Here is a 26,416-nt window from a genome sequence, read left to right as displayed (position 1 = left end):
GTAAATCTATCCAAGCTAGCATGTATCGGGCCTCTGAACACAGTTTACTTCATGACCTCTAGAGAAACATGTAATCTTAATTTACCATTATCCCGAAGTTGTGCAACCCACTCTCACAACACCCAGTTATTCAAATCTACCCAGACTACAATTTTTCTGGCCTGTACACTGTCTATCTGACCAACACTTCCAGACAATACCTTTAACCGGAAGTTGTGCAACCCACTCTCACAACACCCAGTTATTCAAATCTACCCAGACTACAATTTTTCTGGCCTGTACACTGTCTATCTGACCAACACTTCCAGACAATACCTTTAACCGGAAGTTGTGCAACCCACTCTCACAACACCCAGTTATTCAAATCTACCCAGACTACAATCTATCTGGCATGTATTCAACACTTCAAACGTATACGTTTAACCTGAAGTTGTGCAACCTACACTCACAACACCCAGTTATTCAAATCTACTTAGACTACAATTTTTCTGGCCTGTACACTGTCTATCTCACCAACACTTCCAGACAATACCCTTAACCTGAAGATGCGAAACCCATCCTCACAACAGTTATCCAAATCCACCCGAGCAACAATCTATCTGAAATGTATACATTCTATTTGAGTGAGTGAGTGAGTGAGTGAGTGAGTGAGTGAGTGAGTGAGCGAGCGAGCGAGCGAGCAAGCAAGCAAACAAGCAAGTGAGCATAGTTTGACACCCTTTTCAGATATATTGCACCAATTAAGAGCAGGTGACACCAGAAATGGCCTTTACACATTGTGCTTTATGTGGGAGTCAAACACTGATGTGGTGTATGTAAGTAACAAACAATTTAATCACTGGTCATTTGGGTGGATGTGACCATGAGGGTGGATCTGGTCTTGGGAGTTAATCTGATCATGAATCATACCCATGCTAGCATGTATCTGGTCTCTCTACATAAGTCTCCTGGACCACCACTGATATTTTCCACAGAAAACCTTTATACTGAACCCACACAAACATTCATAACAAACACTGTAGACCAAATCTACACACGCCAGCACGTACCCGGCGTCTCTACATAGTTTGCTTGACCATCATTACAATATCATGTATTGCAAATATATCCACGCTGTCTCCTACCTAGTCACTTTAGAAAGTTTATTTGACTAGTTATAAATATCAAACACATGCAGTAATACAAAACTCTACCCCAGCCGTGATGTGGCTGATCTGGTGTATTTGAAAGCTTTTAACTGAAGTTTTGCAGTTATGACATTCTAGAGCACCTTTGTGGGAAATCAAACCCAGGACTTAAGCAACAACAAGGAAACACTTCAACTACTTGATGTTTCTACAACCTGAAGTTCTACACACAATTCACTCAAAGTCAAACTCAATACACAAAGCCACACTGCAGTCTGTTTGTCTTCACCAATCAGTGTTACCAACCAGAACCTATAGAAATCACCTGTCAGACACCCTGTAGACCCATGCACTAATATATACCTGGCCTCACCATACGCTCTATCTGACACACTTTACCATGTCCAGAGATGAACTTTATATAGGTGCTATGCAATCTACCCAAAAGACACCCCTTAAACCCAATCTATCTCAGCTACTAGTTTGATCACTTGACATTTCAGAGTGAAGCCTGAAGCAAAATACAACATACATAACGTGAACTGTAATAACTGATCACTACGTTTTGACCACTAGAATATTTCTAGACCATCCAAATTAAACCTGAACATAAGGTTGCATCTACAGGGAACCTGGGGCTTATTTGTGCTAAACTGACAGCTCTGTGAACATCTTCAGCAACAGCTGCCTTTAGAAACAATAAATTCCTACTCGGATCATGTGGTCACAACTGCTCACTTCATCCATTGACATCTTTGTACACTCACATAGCTGTACCCAAACATATAGATGTCAATCACTGCACCGTGTGGTCCATATTCCATTATTTATTCACTGCTGTCTTAAAGCTGAATTCCTGCTGAATGCAAAGTTTTCACTATGTGATGGAAGTCAGGACCAAGCCAAATACTGATGAAAGCATACAAATATGCCCGCAATTTTACATGAGTGAGGGAGTTCAGTTTTACGCTGCTTTCAGCAATATTCCAGCAAATATCACAGCTGGGTATACCAGAAACTGTACCTATGTGTGGACTTGAACCCGGGTCTTTTGCATAACAAGCAAACAAGTTAACCACTAGGCTACCCCACTGCCCTATCCCAACATCTACGTGAACCTCTAAAGCATTGGAACACAATCCTCACTGTCTGAATGCCTCAATAGAGACAGCAATCCAGTCAGAAAAACATCAGTCAACTAGATCATGATGACAATCTGACAACAGCCACAAACATCCACACACCGAAAAGCTTTATTACCACTATTCATTGAAATCAGGGCCCTGGAACCATTTTGGTCTTGTTATAGTCTGTTGGAATGAATCTTGAATAGCTGCTGGAATCTTGGACCTGTCAAATATCATCGAGAAAATATATAATCACTCATACAAGATAAAAGACTCAGACCGTATACCATATAAGGTTACAACTTGCACAATTATAATCTCTCATAATTACAAAAAAACTAACCTGACATTGCATCTTAAATTTAACCTTGACCTTACATCATGTGATTTGCAAACAAGGTGACTGTAAGCTGTCATGAAATAGTGATTTCCTAAATTGATTTTATTTTGTTGAATTTCCAAAGTTATTCCAGTAAATGATATCAAGAGCAATGATCTTGGCCATCATTTGAAAACCTGACTATCTTGTGCAACTAGTAACTAGTAACTGGGGCTAATTCTTACCAAGAATAAAAAAATTAATCTCTATTATCAAAACAATGACTCTATGCCACTGTTGCAAACTCATGCCTGTCCGACCATCTGAGATGGTCTGTTTTGCAACTGGACGGTCAGTTTTAACAAGAGTCATCAAAAGATGACATATCCCCCCAGCCCCACATATTTGAAAGGACAAATCATCTGACAGTTACTTATTTTGTTTTTAGACCAAGTCTGAATTGTTTCCATGGAATTCATGAAAAATATAAATGCCATATACCTGTAATCAGAAAAAGTCATTATTTCAAGATCTGTCTCATATATGTGCCAAGATCTTTTGAAAGATATGAAATGGTTTTCAAGTTGTGCTCCAGAAACGACACACCTCTCAATCTTGAGATTAAGTCCGAAAAGTTCACATGGAAACCGAGAAAATCATAAATCACAAAAACCTGAAAGTAGCAAAAGGCACCACTTTAGGTTCCGACTGATATATCTACCAAGTTTTGTAGAGAAATATTGGACGGTTTTTGAGTTCCAAAAGGCACCACTTTGGGGTCTGCCACACATTTCTACCAAGTTACACGGACAGATATTAAGATGTTTTTGAGTTCTGCTCTGGAAACGAAGAAATCACAAAAACCTGTAACTAGCAAAAGGCACCATTGTAGCTTCTGATTGGTATATCTACCAAGTTTATATATGCCTTATATCTGTAATCAGAAAAGTCATTATTTCAAGATCTGTCTCATATATGTGCCAAGATCTTTTGAAACATATGAAATGGTTTTCAAGTAGTGCTCCGGAAACGAAACACACCTCTCATTTTTTTGTTCACATTTGTAGCATGATATCCCCTTCCCTTTTTCTTTAAACTTTCACTGGAAAATTGGAAAATTATTACAAAAAGATTTCTCAAATAATATGGTCGTGTATTTCCTGATATCAGTGGCATTCCACTCCATATATATAATGGCTTCCACACAATATCTTTAACTTGAAAATACACAAACCCCCCTGAACACACTCTGGGCTCTAAATCCACCCTAACGTGCTTGCATCTGGTCTCTATACAGTCTATGTGACTATGTGTAATAACTTCCAGAGAATACCTCTAAAATCAATATACACAAACCATCCGGAAGATAGATACTCAAAACACATAGTCACTACTGACAAAGAGAATACTTTTAATCTGAAGATATACAAAACACCCTGAAGCCACCCTGGAATCTAAATCTGCCCAACCTAACATGTATTTCGAATCCGTACACACCCTATGCGACTATCTGATGACTTCCAGAGAGTATCTTTAAGCTGAAGCTGCACAACCCACCCTTAAGACACCCTCTAATCTAAATCTCCTCAAGCGTGCATTTATCTGGCCTCTATACACTCTATATGACAATACATAATTACTTCCAGAGAATATCTTTAACTTGAAGAAACACAAACAACCTGGAACACACCCTGTCATCTAAACCTACAGAAGCTAACATATCCATTTATCTATGCAATAACTTCCCGAGAATACCTGGAATAACATGGTGATACACAAACCACCCTACAGACACCACGAGATCCAAATCTATCCAAGCTATCATGTAGTTTGACTCGGAACACAGTCTGTGTGACTACTTGATGACTTCCTGAGAATACCTTTAGCCTGAGGCTACAGATCCACCCTGAACACACCCTGTAATCTAAATCTACCCAAGCTAAGATGTATTTGGCCTCTGTACAGAGTCTTTGTCACGTAATGACCTCCAGAGACTACCATTAACATGAAGCTACACAAACCACACTGAAGACACCCAGTTGTCTAAATCTACCCAAGTGTACATGTATCCGGAACCCAAATCAACCCAACCTAACATGAATCTGGCCTCTGTACACAGTCTATGTGATTGGCGGAGAAGGAAGCTTTGGGAAGCAATCAACATCAGAAGATTAGAACCTCAGATCAATAGAGATCAAGGCGTGTACCTACCCTCTGCCTGGTGTGTCAACAAGGACTCACAGACACTCAATCTAACAGCTGTGTTAAAACAACCATGTACTGTTAAAACATTCCTCCTTTTCATCTCTCCTCTGTGATTGTACATACCTAACTACATTTATGTGCTTGTATATACATCTTACCTCTCTGGCTTCATGTATACCTATATATATTCTGCAATGTTACCTATGCTCATTATCCACCTGACGAAGGCGCAAGAATTAGCCTTGAAAAGTCGTGTTAAAAGAATTAAAGAAGTTGTCATCCATAATAGTGTCTTGTATTACCTCACCAACTTCTAAATGCCTTTGAAGATATTTATGTGACAATACATACTGATTTCCAGAGAAGATAGATGGAGCACCCTGGACACACCCTGTAGCCTATATCTACCTTAGCTTTCATGTATCTTGCCTCCATCCATAGTCTACTTCAGACTACTTCAGCCTTTCAGAAAATACCTTTCACCTGAAGCCACACAAACCATACTAAAGACACCCAGTAATCTAAATCGACCCAAGGGAACACATATTTCGACTCTCTATGTGACTACTTGATGATGTCCGGAGAATATCTATAACCTGAAGGTACCCAAAACCACCCAGAACACACACTGGAATCTAAATCTACTCAAGCGTACATGCATCTGGCCTCTGTACACAGTCTATGTGACAATACGTCATGACTTCCAGAGAATACCTTTAACCTGAAGATACACAAACCACAAAGCACTCTGAACATACCTTGGAATCTAAATCTACCCAGGCTTGCATGTATCTATTCTCTATACACAATCTCCTCAAGAGTTCATGTATCTGGCTTCCATACAAAGTCTACTTGATGACTTCCAGAGAATACCCTTAACCTAGAGCTACACAAGCCACATTTAAGACACTCAGTCCCTTGAAAGCATTTCGACATTTTGGAAGAAAATGAGGTAGGTGGTCACATGGTTGCTTGACATCATACCCGAGAGTCACTACATCAAGACACGAAAAATACAGAGCTACAGATCCTGTTCGCTTACTGAGGTCTGCTTCTAGCAAATAAATCAGACCAGGAAGTCCAGCCTGGATTTCGATGACATACTAGATATAGATAATATCATATACATACAACCGTTTAAATTCTAAAGTATTTCTAGCAGCAAGACCGACATAAATACTGACGATGATTCCACCAGTTGACAACACACAGCCGTGGGACGATCCCAATCCTGACTACGTTTCGAATAGACTACTGCAGACCTATATGCAGGCCAGTTGCCTATAATATGTTCATTGAAATCTGATCAGATACAGAATTTATTTTTCAGCAGTCATTGCAAAATTTGCAAACATCATAATGGCAATGTTCGATCAATGTATTGAGCCTGTCTTACGATAAACATCGGGAATGTAAACACTGAAATAGTTATATGTTCAGGGTTCATTATTTTATTAAGTTTTTAAAGTAACTTTCTGCTTTCATTAAACGTGTCTTCCCATTAAATTTATCTGTCAAGGTTCTCGTATGGTGATAATCTTTACCATTATGGAAGTCGACAAGTTCGGTCTCACTACTGTAAGAACTGTATCCTAAATTCCTTAGTGTATGTTTTTGGAGTAAATCGGCAACGACTCTATATCGGTGCAATTTTATTACATTTTCAATTTCCATGTATGTGTAATCTGCAAAATCTGCAAAATCTGCAAAATATACATAAAATTTAAAATGATACAGGCCTGTAACTTTCTTAACAGCTGATAACAGATACAATTAGGAGATAAACATGATGTGTTGGCCAATTTCCGGGTGTTATTGAGTATTTGATGCACGGGAATGCATTTGGAGCCGACGGCGTTAGCCGGAGGTTTCAAATGAAATATTCCCATGCTTCAAATACTCAATAACACCCGGAAATTGGCCAACACATCATGTTTATCGACATTGTAAACACAAAAGTAAACCAAAGGGGTTTTACTGTCTGAACTCGTTTCCATCGAATACGGACACAGCAGTGAAGTGTCATCAGCTGGCCGTTTCAGTTGGTTCTCATGGTAGCATCTGGAGTTGCTCATTTGTGACGTCATTCTAACTTTACGTCACAATATGATTTGAATGACGTCACCACTGTTGATGACACAACAAAACAATTGTTTACGTGTCAATACGCGGTGAATAGTCTTCCAGTTTCCGGGAATCTAATATCATTTATTTATGTTTTTCAACCAATCAGATTACAGAACACAGTAACTTTTGGTTTACAATATAGAATTATAGATGCAATAAATTCAGATAAATCCGTACTGTATCGTTGTCTTCAACTGTCAGCTTCTGGAAAAGAAATTTCTTCATGTGTTGTAGTAGAAATTTGTCAAGTGGGATCAATAGCAAAGAAAAACCAGCAATCAAATCAAGACACTAGCATACAATAATAAAATCAAAGAATTTATTTGCATACAAACTGTTTACGACAAATTAATGAATACAGTGTGTCCACCAATATCATGGAGGCGAAAGCATGCATGTACAGTCAAACCCCTTTTACTCAGACCCCCATATCCGGAAACCCCACCTTCCGAACGATTTTTATGTGAAATGAAACTTAGTTCAGTAATTGTACTCGTTTAACAGGACCCTGCAGTGAATTTTCAAACCATTCCTATAGATTCCCATTGAAAACTTATCCAGTTATCCAGACGGAAAGATCTGTGCACACGTGCAATGTGTATGTGTAATATCAATACTGTTTGACGCACGACTATGTGATTTCATACTTAATCTATCGGAAGGCATTTGATGTGAATTGATTAATTAGCCATCAAAACACTAGGGATGCATGTCACTCTGGTTGTTCATTAGGATTTGGCTGGTGTGAGAACATGTCATCAGTAACAAAAACACATGTTAAGTAGGATTACAGTTAACTACACCATAATTGTACTGTACATTACACTTATAAATCAACCCCTACTATCTGTGGCAATGCAAGTTAAAAATAGCCTTCCACATGGTCTAAGTCATCTGATCCTGTCCGGGGCTTTACTTTCTGCCGACTGCGTAAGTTCGATATGATGTCATATGTTTACAGGGTATCTCAACATAAAAAAGCATACACAGTTGGCAAAATAGAGACTTTTTGTGATCATTGTACCTTTTTTGCTTATGTAACTTACCACCTGAGCTTCACACATGCTACATTATTACATCCGAGACAACCTGACTTGTAACCTGTGTTCCGCCTTCCATGTATTACCGGTACACTAATATGTTGTGATGATTCACTGTCTTTACTATTGACTGTTGATTTATTGATATACATACATGAAAATGTCTTCACTTTCACTTAAGTTTCACATTTTGTTTGTTTGATCCAGTTAACCAGACGTCTCACTATCCGGACGATTTTCGAGTGAAACCAAAATGTCCAGATAAACAGGGTTCGACTGTACTTTTCTCTTAAAGGACCACTAAACTCAATTTTTGGATACTCTTTTTATCACTGCATATGAAAGACTTTTGGTTAGTCATAAACGAAACACCATTTGTTTTTTAAAAAAACTTGTGGTTAATTAATAGCAAGCGCTTCAAAGTTACTAAAAAGCAGTCTGCTTCTCTCTCACCCACAAACGAAACCACAGACAGGTTACGTAACTCTGTCGCCAGAGCCCTACAGTGACGTCATAGAAGGAACGATATCCCGTTAAATGTATACAAAATGTAGAAAGCTCGTCATTTTGATTTCTCGACATCACCAAAGACATGCCGAATTGTTTTGTTGCAGTCAATTGTTCCTTAGGGTCAGGTGATGGTGTCACTATGCACATATTTCCACCAGACTCCATAGTTTGTGCTTAAATTGGTTGTTAGTGTGTGCGAAGTGAGCTTTTTGGTAGCCTGTGGTATATACTAAATCAGATGGTTCTCCCCCTACCACGCTTCCAGGATAGAAAATGGAGTTCAAGTTTCATCGAGTTTATAAAAGACTGCTTACTACACATTGCTGACCAAAAGCATTTTGCATGGATATAACGCTTTCTTCCCCGGAAACGAGGTTGTGGTCAAAGTGACAATATTATCGTAAGTAATATTATATTGACCCCTTATATTGACCGATTTCAAGCGTGAAATTGATATGTTATAAGCGATGTCAAGTAAAATCCTAATGTCCATCAATAAAATACATAGTTTACTACCAGTAATTGTCCTTTTGTAAGTCGGTGAAAACAAACTTAAATAGCATTCATCCTCAGACAGGGCGCCGCCATTTTTGAAAATCATGAAGTCACGGGGCTAAAGTCCGTTACAATTATTGAGATTATGGTTTGTTCTCATCAAGTTAGAAACTCAAAACTACATAAATATGTATTTGAATCATTACCAAAAGGAGTTTGCATGACACAACCTGTAACATAACCTAAGCGAGGTCGGGGTCGAAGAGAAAATACTGCGCGATAAATTTCTTCACTTGCTAAATTTACTTGGTTTGTAACGTTCACTCACCAGTATGTAGACACTTGTCAATATCCGTCCTTATACTTGGTTTATAACGTTCACTCACCAGTATGTAGACACTTGTCAATATACGTCCTTATACTTGGTTTATAACGTTCACTCACCAGTATGTAGACACTTGTCAATATACATCTTTATACTTGGTCTCATAATCCTAATTACTTTATAATCATACTTGCATGCTTTTTGAAACTTAATAAAAAGAAGCGATCTGCGAATGTATAACAGGAATGTAATATGTAGACATTTCATAGTTTTCCTATATGAATCCTAATTCCCACGCACGCCCTAGTGTATGTCGTCTGCATCATTACACTTAATGACGGAAACAATGATTCTGTTGGAAGCTACGACAACTTATTAAAAACAAAAATGCAAATATTAAAATTAAAGTTATAGGAGCAATGTCAGGCTATAACCGTCTTCGAGGAATGTATCCATCAATATCCACAAAAACGAGTGATATATAATTCATCTGCAGATTTCCCAAGTGATGTGTCTTTAACAGTCTAATGTACGAAAACATGATGTATCGTTTCAGGTTTTTCACACTGCTGTATAGTTTCGTTGGTTACCCACGATAGCACACCTGCCAACTAATTGCATAATGTGCGTCATTCTTTTTATAAAGTTATTTAGTTAACCAATAATGAGTATTCAATCAATGTATTGGCGGTGAATCCTTTGAAAGAAGGGTGTTGTTTTACATAGACACAGACACGACAGAGTGTATTCAGTATAGATTAGTAAATGTACATACATAAACACTACCTTTTGACAAATCGCCCATTTAAACCCCCATAAAACTAATTAATCAATCAGCGTGTTATCGGTTAATCCTTTGATCGATCCAGACAAAAGAAATGCCAAATGGGGGCCTTTGTCGGGTAATCTAAGTGGCGTTACCACTAATTGTACCAGTTATAAATTCATTAACTGAGCATCAAGTCAATGATGACAAATAATGTGTAGCTCTATACCACTTAACATGGATTACAACCTAGCGACACCAAGTAATTTTGACAGAATCGTCTATGAAAACAAGGGTTGTAACTCGAAAACTAGGCAAAGCATGTGACAAAACTAAATGACAGTAGATTGTGAGAACATATGGCTTTCATTTTTCTCAACAGCTTTCGGGATTTCAGGTTTGTACAAACCTGAAAACGAGATAGTTTAACCCCTGAAATGTCGATGAATACTGCACAGACCCTCATTTCTATACCCACTATTACGTCACGGAGACGCACAGCTCTGATTGGTTGAAATTTTGTTTGCGGCTGAGAATTGTGCACTGTTGACAAAAAGGTCGATTTAAGGTAATTAAAGATCGAAATGAGCAGTTTCAATGACAGGGTTTCATTTATAACGATGTCAGCAAGTGATTTTGCATTTGTACACTATTAGAGTATATGTGACCTTTAACAAATGCTGAGAGAAAAGATAAATATGAGGATTAAAATCAAGTGTTTTTGCAAACAAGACTTAGTGTTGACTCATAAGCTGGAGAAAAACATGGAGTAATAGGAACAGTGTTTTTTTGGTGTTTTTTTTCAAACTGCAGTGTACCAGTTCAACAAAAGGGAGCAAAGAGGGAAAAACTATTGATTATTGGAATAATATTTACCACGAGTTGGTCTCTTGTTCTCTGGCTTGGCCTCTTGATTTGGTCTTAGAGGCAGCTGATTGTCCTCTTGGGTTTTCCAGGACATCTAAGCTGTTTTCATAGATGTGAAATGCTGCCACGTACATCCTAAAAATAGCATTTAAGTAACATTTTAACCTTTGCCAAGAAACCCAAAAAAAGTGTACATTATAAGAATGAGCATATTTTCCCAATTCCCATTTATGAAAGTGGGTTAAGAGTCACCTACATATACAGCATCTTCGATATCTCCAGCGTCTATGTTCCGATAAGTCTCCACTATACCCTGGATGCATCTATGGCTCAGTCTGAAAACTTTATTACCTCCCTTTATTGGCTCGCATCCTCACAATCAGCCAATCAGTTAAGCCGCCGTTACAAGTGAACTTGCCAGTGTCAATAAAGATAACGGTTGCAACTGCAAAGGTTTGTTCGCAGTGCGACTCAGATTCAGGAGAAATCATACAGACACACTGATAGGTCCGAAAATTTTTTTAAATATCTATGCAAGAACTCCTTCTGCCTCTTTCAGAGAATTTGTGCATGGTTCGTGTTGCCAAGTTTAATCAGTTAGATAATATAAAAAGCAAAAGTGTTGTGATTGGCTCGCTCAACTTCCCAGCGCATACACCTGATTGGATAAAAAGTCAGTCAAAGGAGGTAATAAATTTATCGGGCTTAGCCGTAGATGCATCCAGAGTATAGTGGAGACTTATTGGAACGTATACGCTGGAGATATCGAGGACACATCTACAACTGCCATGTTTTTACATGGGGTTCATAAAAACCTAAGTTTGAGGCCAGTGCAGAGCAGCCCTTTTTGTTTTATTTATTGTACATTGTGTTTAGGAGAGAAAGAGTGTGAGAGAGAGAGTCAAGGTTTAATCAAGCCCTAAGACCCCATCAACCCTCCACCCAACAATTCAACCATTTTCACATGCTTGAGGGCCAGTCCCTGAAGGATAATTATCTGATTTGACTTATTAATCATACTTTTCAGTAATTATGTACTGTCTCTTACCACCACCTTCATATGTTCTCATTTGTCCATGCCCAAACCCCTCCCAAACCATCCACCATGACAAACACTCACACACACAACACACCTGTCTAGGGAAATAGATGACTTGGCTCTACCGAGGAACAGTTACTGTGACTGTGAAAATATATCTCTGATCGAAAAGAGAATGTGAGCACAAATGATGATGTACTTTTACATCAACTGTTTCTTTATATAGATAACTACTTTAGTCTTTGTGTTGCTCCAAAACAACTACATCTAAAACTCACCTGCGTGACTGCAACCAACACCACATCCAGAATACAATTCTCCTCTTGGTCACTGTCCCAAGCTGACATTTCAACCTCTGTGTTTGTTTAGAATGTCAAAAGGAATACCCACTACAAGAATCCTTATAAACTTTGGCCTATTCGTATACATATTTGGCAACACTGTGGTCTTTCACAGCACTTCTTAACAAGAGTCATCATAAGATGATATATCCCCCCGGCCCACATATTTGAAAGGACAAATCATCTGACAGTTACTTAATGTTTTCTTAGATTGTTAGAATCGTTTCCATGGAAGTCATAAACAAGAGTCATCAGAAGATGACATATCCCCCCAGCCCCCACATATTTGAAAGGACAAATCATCCGACAGTTACTTATTGTGTTTTTAGACCAAGTCTGAATTGTTGCCATGGAATTCATGAAAATTATAAACGTCATCAGAAAAAGTCACTATTTCAAGATCTGTCTCGTACATCTGCCAAGGTATTTTGAAAGATATGAAATGGTTTTTGAGTTGTGCTCCAGAAACGAAGTCAGCAACATGTTCATGGAACCGAGAAAATAATACATCATGAAAACCTATAAATAGCTAAAGGCAACACTTTGGGGTCTGCCACACATGTCTGCCTAGTAACACTGACAGATGTTAAGAAGTGTTTGAGTTATGCTCCGGAAACGAAACACACCTCTCACTTTTGAGACAAAGTCTGAATCGTTTCATTGGAAACCGAGAAACTAAGAAATCACAAAAACCTGTACATAGCAAAAGGCACCACTGCATGTATCTGTCCTCTATACACAGTCTAGGTATATACTATATTACTATATGTAATGACTTCCACAAAATACTTTTCACCTGAGGCAACACAAACCACCTTGAACACACCCTGTAATCTAAATCTACCCTAGCTTGCATGTATCTTGTCTCCATCCATGGTCTACTTGACGCCTTTCAGAAAATACCTTCCACCTGAAGCAAATCAAACAACCCTGAAGACACCCTGTAATCCAAATCTACCCTAGTGTACATGTATCTGGCCTCTGTACACAGTCTATGTGACTATATGTTAGGACTTCCAGAGAATACCTTTAACCTGATGCCATCGTCTCTATTGTTAGAATTTTCATAACATTTATTCTACATAAGAACACTTCTGGCATAATGGGTGAATCAAGCAGGGGAGATAACTGTAAGTATTCCATATGGACTAATACCCTCTTGTTCCGTCACTCCATTGAACCAGAAGCTGGAAGGGGAATGGAGGTGAAGAATGGTCTGACATACAAGTTGCGCATAAAATGTTGAATAAAATATATTTCACATGAGCAATGGCCAACATGGGGTCGGAGATGTGAGAGCACAACCCAGTGAAGAAATGGGTGTATACTTTGATGGTGGCGATATTTTATTTTGACATGAAAATATTTTTCGAACAGAGGCAAGGAAAGCATGTTGCCAAACTTTGCTCACTTCACTCACATGTAAGACGACTGGTCATTTTCTCAATGCTCGGGCCCCGTTGCGCTACAATTTGCCTGTGCTTGATGACTTTCAGTGAAAATCATTTCTAGAGAATTAACTGTAACCTATGTAAAATCTACCCCTGCTGGTATGTAAACTAAATGCCTTTGAAACAACTTATGTTGGTATGTACCTTGACATCGTAGGTCTATTTGACTGCTTGCCCATTTCTACAGCATTAAGTGGAAGCTATGTAAAATATACCCATGTTGGTATGTACCTTGACATCGTAGGTCTATTTGACTGCTTGCCTATTTCTACAGCATTAAGTGGAAGCTATGTAAAATATACCCATGTTGGTATGTACCTTGACATCGTAGGTCTATTTGACTACTTGCCCATTTCTACAGCATTAAGTAGAAGCTATGTAAAATCTACCCATGTTGGTATGTACCTTGACATCGTAGGTCTATTTGACTACTTGCCCATTTCTACAGCATTAAGTAGAAGCTATGTAAAATCTACCCATGTTGGTATGTACCTTGACATCGTAGGTCTATTTGACTACTTGCCCATTTCTACAGCATTAAGTAGAAGCTATGTAAAATCTACCCATGTTGGTATGTACCTTGACATCGTAGGTCTATTTGACTACTTGCCCATTTCTACAGCATTAAGTAGAAGCTATGTCAAATATACCCATGTTGGTATGTACCTTGACATCGTAGGTCTATTTGACTGCTTGCCCATTTCTACAGCATTAAGTGGAAGCTATGTAAAATATACCCATGTTGGTATGTACCTTGACATCGTAGGTCTATTTGACTACTTGCCCATTTCTACAGCATTAAGTGGAAGCTATGTCAAATCTACCCATGTTGGTATGTACCTTGACATCGTAGGTCTATTTGACTGCTTGCCCATTTCTACAGCATTAAGTGGAAGCTATGTAAAATATACCCATGTTGGTATGTACCTTGACATCGTAGGTCTATTTGACTGCTTGCCCATTTCTACAGCATTAAGTGGAAGCTATGTCAAATATACCCATGCTGGTATGTACCTTGACATCGTAGGTCTATTTGACTGCTTGCCCATTTCTACAGCATTAAGTAGAAGCTATGTAAAATATACCCATGTTGGTATGTACCTTGACATCGTAGGTCTATTTGACTGCTTGCCTATTTCTACAGCATTAAGTGGAAGCTATGTCAAATCTACCCCTGTTGGTATGTACCTTGACATCGTAGGTCTATTTGACTGCTTGCCCATTTCTACAGCATTAAGTAGAAGCTATGTCAAATATACCCATGTTGGTATGTACCTTGACATCGTAGGTCTATTTGACTGCTTGCCTATTTCTACAGCATTAAGTGGAAGCTATGTAAAATATACCCATGTTGGTATGTACCTTGACATCGTAGGTCTATTTGACTGCTTGCCTATTTCTACAGCATTAAGTAGAAGCTATGTCAAATCTACCCATGTTGGTATGTACCTTGACATCGTAGGTCTATTTGACTTGTTGCCTATTTCTACAGCATTAAGTAGAAGCTATGTCAAATATACCCATGTTGGTATGTACCTTGACATCGTAGGTCTACTTGACTGCTTGCCTATTTCTACAGCATTAAGTAGAAGCTATGTCAAATCTACCCATGTTGGTATGTACCTTGACATCGTAGGTCTATTTGACTACTTGCCCATTTCTACAGCATTAAGTGGAAGCTATGTAAAATCTACCCATGTTGGTATGTACCTTGACATCGTAGGTCTACTTGACTGCTTGCCTATTTCTACAGCATTAAGTGGAAGCTATGTAAAATCTACCCATGTTGGTATGTACCTTGACATCGTAGGTCTACTTGACTACTTGCCCATTTCTACAGCATTAAGTAGAAGCTATGTCAAATATACCCATGTTGGTATGTACCTTGACATCGTAGGTCTATTTGACTACTTGCCTATTTCTACAGCATTAAGTGGAAGCTATGTAAAATATACCCATGTTGGTATGTACCTTGACATCGTAGGTCTACTTGACTGCTTGCCTATTTCTACAGCATTAAGTGGAAGCTATGTAAAATCTACCCATGTTGGTATGTACCTTGACATCGTAGGTCTACTTGACTACTTGCCCATTTCTACAGCATTAAGTGGAAGCTATGTAAAATCTACCCATGTTGGTATGTACCTTGACATCGTAGGTCTACTTGACTACTTGCCCATTTCTACAGCATTAAGTGAAAGCTATGTAAAATCTACCCATGTTGGTATGTACCTTGACATCATAGGTCTACTTGACTACTTGCCCATTTCTACAGCATTAAGTAGAAGCTATGTAAAATATACCCATGTTGGTATGTACCTTGACATCGTAGGTCTACTTGACTACTTGCCCATTTCTACAGCATTAAGTGGAAGCTATGTCAAATATACCCATGTTGGTATGTACCTTGACATCGTAGGTCTACTTGACTACTTGCCCATTTCTACAGCATTAAGTAGAAGCTATGTCAAATATACCCATGTTGGTATGTACCTTGACATCGTAGGTCTATTTGACTACTTGCCTATTTCTACAGCATTAAGTGGAAGCTATGTCAAATCTACCCCTGTTGGTATGTACCTTGACATCGTAGGTCTATTTGACTGCTTGCCTATTTCTACAGCATTAAGTGGAAGCTATGTAAAATATACCCATGTTGGTATGTACCTTGACATCGTAGGTCTATTTGACTGCTTGCCTATTTCTACAGCATTAAGTAGAAGCTATGTCAAATCTACCCCTGTTGGTATGTACCTTGACATCGTAGGTCTACTTGACTGCTTGCCTATTTCTACAGCATTAAGTGGAAGCTATGTAAAATATACCCATGTTGGTATGTACCTTGACATCGTAGGTCTACTTGACTGCTTGCCCATTTCTACAGCATTAAGTAGAAGCTATGTCAAATCTACCCATGTTGGTATGTACCTTGACATCGTAGGTCTATTTGACTGCTTGCCCATTTCTACAGCATTAAGTGGAAGCTATGTAAAATATACCCATGTTGGTATGTACCTTGACATCGTAGGTCTATTTGACTGCTTGCCCATTTCTACAGCATTAAGTGGAAGCTATGTAAAATCTACCCATGTTGGTATGTACTTTGACATCGTAGGTCTATTTGACTACTTGCCCATTTCTACAGCATTAAGTAGAAGCTATGTCAAATCTACCCATGTTGGTATGTACCTTGACATCGTAGGTCTACTTGACTGCTTGCCTATTTCTACAGCATTAAGTGGAAGCTATGTAAAATATACCCATGCTGGTATGTACCTTGACATTGTAGGTCTACTTGACTTCTTGCCCATTTCTACAGCATTAAGTGGAAGCTAGGTAAAATATACCCATGCTGGTTTGTATCTAATGACACTGTAGGTCTATTTGTCTAAAAAATATGTTGTACAACTTTTAACCGTAAGCTTGAAGAACCATGCTTTCAAAACCTGTAACGACAACCTACCATGCATGTGGTCACTACTTTGACCACTAGGCCATTTACAATTTAACCCAAAGCTACCCCATCTACCAAACCACATCTATCAAGCACGCATGTATCTGGCCTCTAAACACCCTTTGTCTTACCACTTTACCATTTCTATATGATGTCTTTAACCCAAAGCTACTAAATCTACCCAGAAGACACCCTGTATTCTATCTACCCAAGCTAGCATGTATCTGGCTTCTGTACACAGTTTATCTGAGTGGGTAGGTGAGTGGGTTTGGTTGAGTGAGTGAGTGAGTGAGTGAGTGAGTGAGTGAGTGAGTGAGTGAGTGAGTGAGCGAGCGATTTTAGTTTTATGCCACACTCAGCAATATTCCAGCTATATGTCGGCGATCTGTAAATTATCGAGTCTGGACCACAGTTTATCTGGCCACCCTCAGGACACTGAATAAAAAAAACTACCAAAGCTATGAGGTAGCTCATGGTTCTCCACTTGACCATTTATAGAAACTCTACAAAGGTACCCTGAAGACAACCTGTTGACATCTACCCTTCCTCAGAGGGTTCACCACATACAGTTGATATCTGACGTTATGTTTGACATCCACTGGCACAGCTTCATGCACCCTACGTTCAAACTTGGCCATGATGCAACTGGTCACTATACTCTGTTACCTGACAGGGTAATGGGGGATTTAGGGCTGTCTGCCCTTTCAGGTGAAAATGTATGACTGATGTACTACCTTAAAGAATCGTCACGGTTACCTGAAAGGGTAGTGGGTTGATTAGGGTGTGTCTGTCATATGGGGGGAGGGTGTGTTACCTGTGGTATTCAGCTTATGTCTATCTCCATTGACAACTGGTGGAGGGTGTATCACCTGGGTCAATCTCCATATGGACAACTGGGAGAGGGTATGTCAAAAGGTGAATCTATGGAAAAGTGGGGAAGGGTGTGTCCCCTGGGTCAATCTCCATAAAGACAACTGGGAGAGGATGTGTGCCCTGGGTCACTCTCCATATAGACTATGGGAGATGAAGGGTACCTGTCATCTGGGTATGGGGGTGTGATCTGGGTCACTATCCATTTAGACAATGGGGAATGAAGGGTACCTGTCATCTGGATATGGGGGTGTCACCTGGGTCACTCTCCATATAGACAATGGGGGATGAAGGGTACCTGTCATCTGGATATGGGGGTGTCACCTGGGGGAGGCTGTGTCACCTGGGTCACTTTCCATATAGACTATGGGAGATGAAGGGTACCTGACATCTGGGTATGGGGTGTGATCTGGGTCTCTCTCCATATAGACAATGGAGATGAAGGGTACCTGTCATTTGGGTATGGGGGTGTGATCGATAATGGGGGGTGGATCTGATCATGGGGGCGGATCTGATCATGGGTGTGTGGGGGGTGGATCTGGTCATGGTGGGGTGGATGTGACCATGAGGGTGGACATTATCTTGTCAGGTAGTGGATGTGGTCTTGGGAATAAATCTGCTCATGAGGGAGGGTGAAAATTGTCGTAAGGGTGGACCTGGTGACGGGGTGGATCTGGTTTTAAGGGAAGATCTGGACCTGAGAGTAGATCTGTTCATGAGGGTGGATGTGACCATAAGGGTGAGTCTGGAAGTGTGAGTGGATCTGGTCATGGGGTGGATGTGATCATGAGGGATGATCTAGTCATATGGGTAGATATGGTCGTGAATGTGGTAGTGTTCCCCCTAGGCAGATTTAGGAGGGCGCAGCGCCCTGCCTTTTGATTTGTGCGCCCTGCCCTTGTTATTTTGCGCCTTGCCCTTTTCGCCTCAATTGCAGTCGTTTACTACGACGAGTGTGTATTTTCCTGATTTTACCAAGGGCGGAGTTCTCTCCCTTTCTACAGGAGTCACAATATTGTTTTTATAATGATTAAAAAATTGGTTTATAAACCATGGCAAAGTCAAAGGAGTTTGATTCGCCGTATGAATCACAATGCTTAACAAGGAAAGAATCAAGAGGAAAAGAGAAGAAGCAGTGATGGCTGAAGCAAGGAAGTGTCGCCGACTGATAGATGTCTTAGCTCTGAACCAGCATGTGCCTCTTAGTTTGAAATTTTTAAGCTGTTGGTTTCTGATTCCTTTTCACATGCCTTTCATATAATACCCTTATTTGTATTTATATAAGTATAAATAATTTATATGATACCTACAGACAACGATCTCTGGATCACATGGGATGTATTTTTGTGCATTTGGGGACTGATATTCATACGCCTCTGCCGTTTAGGTGAAAATCAGTAACTCGAAAATGTCCACCATTTTGAATCCATCGGCAAATTTGAAACTGAACTTGTATTTTTTTTTTGTTTGTCCTGGTAAATAAAAATGCTGAAACAGCTTACACACTGTTAAAAGAATTCTTTTAGTTTTGTGTTTAGTGGCGATTTCATTAATAAGTACTAGTATGTCTTGAAGGAATAAAACTTACGCCATGGTGAAGCAGATACAGTAGATACTTACATTCAGGTGAATGTGTGTGGGATATTTTAGTAATAATAGTCATGGTTCAGATTTTACTATCTTAAAATATTTATAGTGAGATATTTTAACTTTGCATACTGTTTTTCAGGCTAGAATTAGACGAGTCAGAGGTAGTTTCCTATGACAACTCAAGAACACAGGAGTCAATTAATCAAACAAAGAAGAAAGATGATGGTCACAAAACTGCATTTGACACAAATTGGCAGCAAAACCGGCCCTGGTTGAGGTACTCAGAAGATGACAAAATGATGGGAAAGATGTTTTGTTCGTTATGCTCCAAGTGGAATGCCAAGGGCATAAATGGATCTCAGGTTTGGACAGAGGTTAGATGTGAGACTGTCCGACTTGATAATGTTTCCCTTCATGAGAATTCTCAAATGCATCAAGATGCTGTCCTTATGGAAAAGGATGACAAAGTGTCCACTGAAAACATTTTGTCAAGATACACAGAAAAGGAAACTGCCGCACTGGAAGATGCACACAAAGTACTGTTTTTCCTTATTAAGCATAACCTGCCACACACAATTTTACATCGCCCTCTTACTGAGGCAAAAATGCATCACACACTGGATACAGAACAGTACAGGAGTTCATAGAATGCCAAGCCAAAGTTGTTGAAGAAACAGTTATTGGGAAGATAAAGGATAGCAGTTCATTTGGATTAATGTTGGATGAGTACATTGATGTCTTGACCAGAAAGCATCTTGCAGTTGCTGGACGTTATCTTGAGAATGGAGAACCAAAGCTTGCATTTCTACAGAATTCCGAAATACCAAAGGGAACAGCAGATACAAAAGTGAAGAATGTTAAAGACTATGTGGAGAAGGTAAATCTGGACCAGAAGAAGATGACTTGTTTTGCATATGATGGACCGGCAGTAATGAAAGGTAAAAAGTATGGTGTTGTGTCACAGCTAAAGAAAACTAACCCAGCTTTGATTCATGTACACTGTGTTAATCACACACTTCAGCTTGCTATTAGTTCAGCATTCAAATCTGTCACACTCATAGAAAGAGAGGATGAACTGCTGATGGGACTATTCAAGTATTACCACTACAGCACTGTGAGATCAAAAAGCTTGGAAGAGATGCAGCTGTTGACAAAATAAATGGAAGGTGACACGTCAGATGAACCAAATAGAGGTCCTATTACAATTAAGAAAGCTGTGCATACCCGGTGGCTTAGTCATGAGAAGGCTGTACATGCAGTGAGCCAGTGCTACCCATCAATCCTTGCGGGCTTAGAGAATGCTGTAGTCATGGGCAATGATAAGAAGGCTGGGAATAAACAAAACGTCACTCCTGAAGGACTCTACAGGCAGCTCAAATCTTATGACAGACTTTACACTATTCTCTTGCTATGTGATGTGTGCTCTCTGTTATCTGGTCTAACAAAGCTGTTCGAGAAAAGGGATTTGGATTTGAGTGTTTTGGAACCACAAACTCAAAGCAGCACTGCATCTTTGAGAAAAATGAAAGCCACGTTAGGCCCATATATAAATCGCACTGACCAGCTTGCTAATCTGTATGACCTGTAGAAGACAGGGAGCAGATGAACAGATATCAAGTCTTCAAAGGACATATTTCTTGACCATCTGATACAGAACATGGAAGAGAGACTGCAAGTTGCACCCATCATCACAAACTTATCAGCACTGAATCTGAGGAAAACTGGAGATCCTTCCTTCCTGACTTTCCATGGGGATGCTGAGGTATCAGATATATCTATGTTAATACTGCTCACACTCTCATAACATTTTAATTTACGAAGATTCTTCTTTGTGTCCCAGAAAACCATGATCAAGTAATTTGTGTTAGTGTTCACCTGTGATAACCAGCAGTTTACTTGAAATGGAATTGTATCTAGAATAAGATTAATTTTAATGATTTAATTGATATCGTTTTAATTACATTGTGCATTTATTTATTTCCAGATAACACAGCTGGTAGAGCACTTCGGACTTGATGTTGACCAGACACAAATTGAGTGGAGTCAAGTAAAGGAGCTGTTTTCAGGGGAGCTTGACACCAGTTTGACCCTAACCAGTCTGAAGCCTCAGCTTGGAAACATGTATCCAAACATTGTTCAATTACTGTCCATCCAGGCAACAGTGATTTTGTCCACTTCTGAAGTTGAGAGAGTGTTCTCAAAAGTGAAACTGATAATGACAAGATCACAGAAACAGACTCAGTGTTCAGAACTGCAACAAGCTTCTCATGATTAGCCTGAATGCATCTTCAGCTTCAGACATTGACTTGAAGAAAGTTGTGAACAAATACTTGGTAAAGAAGAAACGAAACCTGTAAATTGTAGTTTGTGGGTTTTGTGAAATTGTGAACAAATGTGATAACAGATCAATGTTCTGAAATGCTCTTTTCAAATGCCAATCTTAAAATACAAACTGAGGAGAGTAAAAACAAACTTTAGATTGAAATTATAAGACAATTCCACTTCATATACATTATGTTATTTTTTCAATAATCCTCACTAACATGCCCTTTTACGTTGCCCTTTTCCATGAATTTACCCTGCAGTTTCTGAACACTATGTGGATGTGATCATGAGAGGGGATCTAGTCATATGTATGGATATGATCAACAGGGTGGATGTGATCATGAAGGAGGATCTTGTCATATGGGTGGATATGGTCATGAGGGTGGATGTGATCATGAGAGAGGATCTAGTCATATGGGTACATATGGTCATGAGGGTGGATGTGATCAAGAGAGGGGATCTAGTCATATGGGTACATATGGTCATGAGGGTGGATGTGATCATGAGGGAGGATCTAGTCACATGGATACTTATTGTCATGAGGGTGGATGTGATCATGAGAGAGGATCTAGTCATATAGGTGGATATGGTCATGTGGGTGGATGTGGTGGTTATGGTCATAAGGGTGGATCTAATCATGAGGGTGGATCTGTTCGAAGGGCGGATATGGTCATAAGGGTGGATATGGTCATAAGGGTGAATCTGGTCATGTGGGTACAGGGAACGTTGACAATGGGCCATTTTCAGAATTATTAGCCTTTACTGAATTTAGAATGGGCCACTGCCCTTGTATCAATAGTAAACTTCCAAATTCCATCTGGGTGAAACATTCTAATGTGAAAAATGGCCAATGGCTACTGCCTTTCCCAATCCCTGTGGGTGGATATGGACATGTGAGTGGATCTGGTCATGTGGGTGGATCTGGTCGGGGTGTGTGGATCTGGTCATGTGGGTGGATGGGACAAAGAGGGTGGATCTGGTACAGTGGGTGGATGTCAATATCAGAGTGTCCCTGGCCATCTGGCTGTACATGAGGTCAGGGGACAAACTCAATCAAAACTGAAAACATCTGAAATCTTTGTGCAATACCCATGCACACAGTCTATTTGACCACCACTTGACCATTTCCAGAAGAGCATCTGTACTGAAGATACACACACCACCCAGAAGACACCCTGCAATCTACCCATGTTATTTATCCATCTCGTGAATGTGCACCCTGAAGACACCCTGTAATCCACTCATGTTAGTATCCATCTAGTGGTTGTACACAGTCTATTTGACCACCACTTGACCATTTCCAGACAAAAGTCTATACTGAAGATACACAAATCACCCAGAAGACACCCTGTAATCTACCCATGTTAGTATCTATCTGCTGACCGTACACAGTCTGTTTAACCACCACTTGACCATTTCCAGAAGAGCATCTGTACTGAAGACACACAAACCACCCAGAAGACACCCTGTAATCTACCCATGTTAGTATCTATCTGCTGACCGTTCAGTCTGTTTAACCACCACTTGACCATTTCCAGAAGAGCATCTGTACTGAAGATACACAAACCACCCAGAAGACACCCTGTAATCTACCCATGTTAGTATCTATCTGCTGACCGTACAAAGTCTGTTTAACCACCACTTGACCATTTCCAGAAGAGCATCTGTACTGAAAATACACAAATCATCCAGAAGATTCCCTGTAATCTACCCATGTTAGTATCCATCTGGTGCCTGTACACATTACAACTGACAAACACTAGACTATTTCCAAACAAACTTCTACACTGAAAATACACAAAACACAATGGAGACACCCTGTACTCTAAATCTACCCAAGCTAGCATCTATGTGGCCTCTATACATAGTTTATTTCATGACTTCCAGAGAATATCTCTAACCTGAGGTACACAAACCACTCTAAACACAGTCCCAGCCATCTAAACCTAAACACCCTGGCATATCTCTTCCCTCTATACATACTCTACTTAAAGATCTCCAGGGAACACTCAAGCTACACGAACCACCCTGAAGACACCCTGTAATCTAAATCTACTAAAGCTAGAATGCATCTGGCATGTATACACAGTCTACTTCATGACTTCCAATGGGTACCTTTAACCTCAAACTACACAAACCTCCCTGAAAAGACCCTGTAAAGTGAAAGTAAATATGCTAGCATGCATCTGGAACGTATACACACTCTACTTCATGACTTCCAAAGAGTACCTTTTACCTCAAACTACACAAACCACCCTGCAAACACCCTGTAAAGTGAAAGTAAATATGCTAGCATGCATCTGGCCTCTATGCACAGTCTACTTCATCACTTCCAAAGAGTACCTTTAACCTCAAACTACACAAACCACCCTGAAAAGACCCTGTAAAGTGAAAGTAAATATGCTAGCATGCATCTGGCCTCTACACAGTCTACTTCATGACTTCCAAAGAGTACCTTTAACCTCAAACTACACAAACCACCCTGAAGACACCCTCTAATCTGAATCTACTAGAGCTAGCATGTATCTATCCTTTGCACAGAGTCTACATGATGACTTCCAGAAAATAAGTTTAAACTGAGCCAGAAGCACCTCCCTGAACACTTTCAACAAACACGGTAATCTACTTTTAACCCAAATCACCTTGAACACACCATATCTCTTGATTATATACTTGAATACCACCATAAACACACCCAGCCATCTAAAACACACTAAGGCACATCTCCTGCCTCTATCCATGGTCTACTCAATGATCTTCAGGGAACACCTTCAACCTTGAGCAACACAAACCACACTGAAGACACCCTGTAATCTGTATCCACCAAACCTATCATGTATCTGGCCTATATACACATTCTACTAGGTGACTTCCAAAGAACGCCTTTAACCTGGAGCTACAAACACCACACTGAAGACACCCTGTAATCTATATCTACCAAACCTAGCATGTATCTGGCCTATATACACATTCTACTTGGTGACTTCCAAAGAACGCCTTTAACCTGGAGCTACAAACACCACACTGAAGACACCCTGTAATCTGTATCTACCAAACCTATCATGTATCTGGCCTATATACACATTCTACTTGGTGACTTCCAAAGAACACCTTTAACCTGGAGCTACAAACACCACACTGAAGACACCCTGTAATCTATATCTACCAAACCTATCATGTATCTGGCCTATATACACATCCTACTTGGTGACTTCCAAAGAACACCTTTAACCTGGAGCTACAAACACCACACTGAGGACACCCTGTAATCTATATCTACCAAACCTAGCATGTATCTGGCCTATATACACATCCTACTTGGTGACTTCCAAAGAACACCTTTAACCTGGAGCTACAAACACCACACTGAGGACACCCTGTAATCTATATCTACCAAACCTAGCATGTATCTGGCCTATATACACATTCTACTTGGTGACTTCCAAAGAATACCTTTAACCTGGAGCTACAAACACCACACTGAAGACACCCTGTAATCTATATCTACCAAACCTAGCATGTATCTGGCCTATATACACATTCTACTTGGTGACTTCCAAAGAACACCTTTAACCTGGAGCTACAAACACCATACTGATCACATGGTGCCACCTGTATCTACCTAGGGTAGCATTTATCTGGCTTCTATGCACAGTCTACTTCAGGACTTCCACAAATTAAAATTAAGCTAGAGCTACACAAACCATCTTGAACAGAAGATGTATTATAAATTTAAACACACTAGCCTGTATCTGGTCTCTCAGTAACACACACTCTACTTCCTGACTTGCATAGAATACCATTAACCTGAGCTAGACAAACCACCCTGAAGACACACTGTAATCTGAATCTATCCAAACTAGCATGTATCTGGCCTCAATACACAGACACCTCAATGACTTTCAGAAAATACCTTTGAACTGTAACTACACAAACCACCGTGACACATGAAGACACCCTGTAACCTGAATCTACCCAAGTTACCATGTATCTGGCATCAATACTCAGACACCTTAACGATTTCCAGAGAATACCTTTAAACTGTAGCTACACAAACCACCCTGAAGACACCCTGTAATCTGATTCTACCCAAACGAGCATGTATCTGACCTCTATACACAATCATCTTAACAATTTCAAGAGAATACCTTTAAATTGGAGCTACACAATCTACCCTGAAGACACCCTGTAACCTGAATCTACTCAAGCTAGCTTTTGTCTTGCCTTTATACACAGCCTGTGTCATGATTTCAAGAGAGTACCTTTAACCCAAGCTACACAAGCTACTCTGAAGACATGGTGTCATCTGAATCTACCCCTCCTAGGATGTATCTATACAGTTTACTTCATGACTTTCAGAGAATAAAGTTAACTTGAAGCCACACGATTTACCCTGAAGACACCCTGCAAATCTGAATCTACCCCACCTAGCATGTCT

The 26,416-nt window shown here is 39.7% G+C and overlaps 1 protein-coding gene across 1 annotated transcript in view; it reads right to left on the bottom strand.

Moving 5' to 3' along the window:
* Nucleotides 1–10,848: 10,848 nt before the first annotated feature.
* The window catches only part of LOC137269796 (E3 ubiquitin-protein ligase TRIM33-like), a 97,294-nt gene continuing 81,726 nt past the window's right edge, over nucleotides 10,849–26,416 (bottom strand). The window contains exon 6 of the mRNA XM_067803634.1: nucleotides 10,849–11,043. The gene's annotated coding sequence lies outside the window, so the exon portion shown is untranslated. The remainder of the gene's footprint in view (nucleotides 11,044–26,416) is intronic.

This window comes from Haliotis asinina, unplaced genomic scaffold, assembly GCF_037392515.1.
Source record: "Haliotis asinina isolate JCU_RB_2024 unplaced genomic scaffold, JCU_Hal_asi_v2 scaffold_17, whole genome shotgun sequence".
Taxonomy (NCBI): domain Eukaryota; kingdom Metazoa; phylum Mollusca; class Gastropoda; order Lepetellida; family Haliotidae; genus Haliotis; species Haliotis asinina.
The sequence above is the reverse complement of the archived record's forward strand: the minus strand, read 5'-3'. Positions and strand labels throughout refer to the sequence as shown.